Source organism: Rhinichthys klamathensis, unplaced genomic scaffold (genome assembly GCF_029890125.1).
Source record: "Rhinichthys klamathensis goyatoka isolate OS25496 unplaced genomic scaffold, OSU_Roscu_1.1 h1tg001063l_1, whole genome shotgun sequence".
NCBI lineage: Eukaryota > Metazoa > Chordata > Actinopteri > Cypriniformes > Leuciscidae > Rhinichthys > Rhinichthys klamathensis.
The window spans coordinates 215001-220000 of record NW_026607326.1 but is presented as its reverse complement, the minus strand read 5'-3'; the positions used below and the strand labels follow the sequence as shown (position 1 = coordinate 220000).

General features: G+C 40.9%; 1 protein-coding gene across 1 annotated transcript in view; it reads left to right on the top strand.

Annotated features, from left to right (window-relative positions):
• Positions 1–5000, top strand: part of rgs7b (regulator of G protein signaling 7b) — a 73882-nt gene that overhangs the window by 47157 nt on the left and 21725 nt on the right. The window lies entirely within an intron of this gene.

The following is a 5000-nucleotide window of genomic DNA, read 5'->3' as shown; positions in this document are numbered from 1 at the left end:
ACACACTCCTGTCACACACACTCCTGTCACACACACACTCCTGTCACACACACACTCCTGTCACACACACACTCCTGTCACACACACACTCCTGACACACACACACTCCTGTCACACACACACACACACACACACACACACACACACACACACACACTCCTGTCACACACACTCCTGTCACACACACACTCCTGTCACACACACACACACACACTCCTGTCACACACACACACACACACACTCCTGTCACACACACACACACACTCCTGTCACACACACTCCTGTCACACACACACTCCTGTCACACACACACACACACACACACACACACTCCTGTCACACACACACACACACACTCCTGTCACACACACACACACTCCTGTCACACACACTCCTGTCACACACACACTCCTGTCACACACACACACACACACACACACACACACACACACACACACACTCCTGTCACACACACTCCTGTCACACACACACTCCTGTCACACACACACTCCTGTCACACACACACTCCTGTCACACACACACTCCTGACACACACACACTCCTGTCACACACACACACACACACACACACACACACACACACTCCTGTCACACACACTCCTGTCACACACACACTCCTGTCACACACACACACACACACTCCTGTCACACACACACACACACACACTCCTGTCACACACACACACACACTCCTGTCACACACACTCCTGTCACACACACACTCCTGTCACACACACACACACACACACACACTCCTGTCACACACACTCCTGTCACACACACTCCTGTCACACACACACTCCTGTCACACACACACTCCTGTCACACACACACACACACACACACTCCTGTCACACACACACTCCTGTCACACACACACTCCTGTCACACACACACTCCTGTCACACACACTCCTGTCACACACACACTCCTGTCACACACACACTCCTGTCACACACACTCCTGACACACACACTCCTGTCACACACACTCCTGACACACACACTCCTGACACACACACTCCTGTCACACACACTCATGTCACACACACTCCTGTCACACACACACTCCTGTCACACACACACACTCCTGTCACACACACTCCTGACACACACACTCCTGTCACACACACTCCTGTCACACACACTCCTGTCACACACACACTCCTGTCACACACACACTCCTGTCACACACACACTCCTGTCACACACACTCCTGACACACACACTCCTGTCACTCATCACACACACACTCCTGTCTCACACACTCACTCACATACACACACACACTTCTGTCACACACACACACACACACACTCCTATCACACACACACTCCTGTCTCTCACACACACACACACACACACACACACACACACACTTCTGTCACACCCATAATAACAATAAATGCGTTAATGCGATAATAACGCGTTAACTTGCCCAGCACTAATTAGAATGAATTATAATTTAATCTACATTATATACATACAGAGAGTGACATGTAATGGAAGTTAAAACAATTACATAAAATAATTATAATTACATAATAGCAGAAGCTTTAATAACTGAATATTCATCAGCGTTTACACTTTTTCTAAGGAATGATGTGGATCACAGGTTGTCGTTTTTTAAATATATTTTTTACTCACAAATAGCAATTTATCAGCAATTTTTACTCAATAAAATATTTTACAGCTTGTCACGTTATATTAATTATAAAATATTTCCATAACTTTTTATAATTTACATTTTTTTTAATTTTTTACTTTAAAATTGTATTAATTTCCACGTCTTTTAATGATTTGATTAGTTTCTGTGTCTTGTTCAGCTTATCTCTGGTCTTATCTGGCGCCCCCTGCTGGACAAACACTGCTCTATGCTTGTTTATCAGTCCCTCCAGGATTTCACGATTTTTTTATGTGATTTTTGCGATCAAAATGACTGATTTTGTGGTGGTAATTTCCAAAAATGTGTGAAAAATTTGCGATTTTTATATTTTATAATTAGGACATCACATTTACCATAATAGTATTATGTCAGATGCACAATAGTCATACATGACACAAATCACAAACAAAATGCATAAAGCTTGTTTATTTGGTCTAATCAAATTCTTTTTAAAAAATTGTGTTGTAGCCTATTGTTGTTGCTTGATTAACATTAACAACAGCAGGTAAATTCGGTTACTGTCACTTTAAGACCTACTACAGTAATGACAAACGTCCCAATCAGTTATTACTGATCGTTTTACGTAAATACTTGCCAAGATGAATATTTTGAAGTAATTGTAGCTATGTGTATTTGTTCAAGCGCTATAAAGAGAATTCAATATTCTAACTAGGCCGACAGGCGGTGACATGCAGTCAGTCAGTCACACACACACACACACACACACACACACACACACACACACACACACACACACACACACACACACACACACACACACACACACACACACACACACACACACTTGCAGTCAGAGACAGACTGTCACTCGACTGGCTGAAATTAGTTATCTTTCACGGTATACTGCGCTTTTAATAATTCTTTTTAGTACCATCGAGCATATAATACTTTTTGTTATGTCATTCAATCATGTTAAACGCGTTAATAAGTTTGCCGTACGCAGTGGCGCCTCCAGAAATTTTTCATAGGGGTGGCCAGATGGGGCCACTTAAAATCTTGGGGTGGCACACCAAAATTATAAACCATAATTTAAGAATTTTATTCTACTGTTGTAGTAAACCGGCCTGTAGAAAACTATCAGAAAGACTTAAGGAAACTCCTACTGATATACTTTGGTTTATTGTGTTATATTTAATGTTAGCTTACTAATGATATTAGTAGGGCCCTACTACTTATATTATATATAATGATATATATTATATGTGATATATATAAGAGCCCTCGCCCCGCTGCAAATTTCCAGATACTTACATAATTGTGATGATTTTAATCCTTTTTAAGTTATTATTTTGCAGTGTAAGATTACAGTTAACACCTTTAAATATTACATAAATGTACTGTGAATTTTTAATAAACTTAATGCGTGTATAAATCAGCAGCAAAAAGTAATCCTTGAAAAAAGCTGCACAGTAATTTTATAAAATCTAAATATGTTAATAAAAACAAATTACTATTAGTTCTCTTATAAAATTCAATCAGGCAATCATACACATTTCACAATTTTATATTTAGCCTATATATTAATGTCAAGAATTCAGAAGTGCATATATAGCCTACACTACAAAGAAATAATATACAATTAAATTATGCTTATTTTAAATGTATTGAGCAGGCTAGGTATAACAAAATATATTGGCTTTTAAAAATATTTCAGTGCGCAAACCCATGATAACATGAAAAACAGAGCGCACACAGGTGTATGCGCATCGCGGGTGCAGAATGATGTGCTCAAAGCAACATGGTGACTCTGTGTGTGCAGCGCTGCGCTGCTTAAGTGCGCATTTAAAAGTTCACGTCACAAAGCGAAGAAATGTCGAGCGCACAAATCCTAGTGCGATTTGTTCCTTTGTTTCAGTTTTATATTCCAGTTATTGTGCGTTTGATGCTGATTCATAGTCCTTGTGATGTGTGTGTGATGATCTAGCAAGCACACGGTAGTGTCGTTTAAAAACAACAACAAACTCCAACAAAATAAAGTAATTTTATGCAAATCTACAGCCTTTTATCTACAGATCATGCATTATAATGTGAATATATCATATTGGAGAGAGTTTTACACTGCGTTCCAAGAGGCGCGCGCGCTGTTTGAATATGAATGGAGAATGATTGACAGCCGCAGAGGAAGGAAAACGAGTTTCCGTATACTTTAACGATGTAAATAGACTTCTGTCCCTCACATTAAGCTATGGAATAACTTCAGATGACTTTGTCACCCAAACTGACGTTAAAAAAGCGAGAGGGGCCGAAAATTTCCGCGCGCTGTTTGCATCCCTGCTTGTCAAAACGTGGCAAAGACACATCAAAAAGCTGCTGTAACAGTATAGCCTACTGTAACCATTTGACACTTAAAAAGCAATATGCCACATAATGCCCCGACACATAATGCCCCTTCTTCTTTTACTAAAGAATATTTTTGACTTATTTATGAAATGCATAACTGATGCTACTAAAATTTATTCTGGCCATTGGGGTGGCCAGTGGGGTGGCCAGGAGTCGGCAAGGGCCACGGCCACCCCTGGCCACCCCCTGGTGGCGCCATTGGCTGTACTGCCTAATGAAAACCTGGGCGCTGAGAGGGCAGGAGAGACGCTTTTTCTTTCGCCATGTTTCTGACAGACCGCTCACAGACATCACGCTGTGCGCAACATCTATTCTGTAATCTGTACCCACGTAAAAATGCATTGAAACTTTAATTAAAGCTGCAGTCCGGCATTTTTCCTCTTTGTCGCCATCTCTGTTCGAAATCTGCAATTGCAGTCATTCGCGGAATTATCAACTTTACGTGGGTTGTAGTTCAACACCCTCGACACGGCACAGCGCGGATGAACACAGTGTTTGAGGAGAGTGTGCAGCTGTCAGTCACCGCGCCGATGTGGATATTGTCATTCAGAATCACGGATTATTCTTTTTGGAAGTATGACCAACATAAGAATTTTCACCGGGAAATGTCATCTGAACTAGTAAGAAACATTCACTTTTGTTCTGGTTCTGACATTGCAGTAAATCGCGCTGATTAAATCTAACAATTGCTTATAAGTTATCATTTCACGCAAAACCGTGCAAAGTAGCTATACTATGTTCTCAAATTGTTAATGTTAACAACGTCAGCAAGCATTGCGTGACTACATCATGTAATGTCCTTCCGATATTATCCTTGTTTTCGCATGGGTCCGGTTGCAGTCTCTTTTTTTCTGTAGCCACTCCGAAGTCCGAACGAAGTCTTTTGCATGTTAATAGATCACTAGGGTAGCCAGAAAAGAGTCTCTGGGTGTGCATAAGAAAAACTGGGTGTGC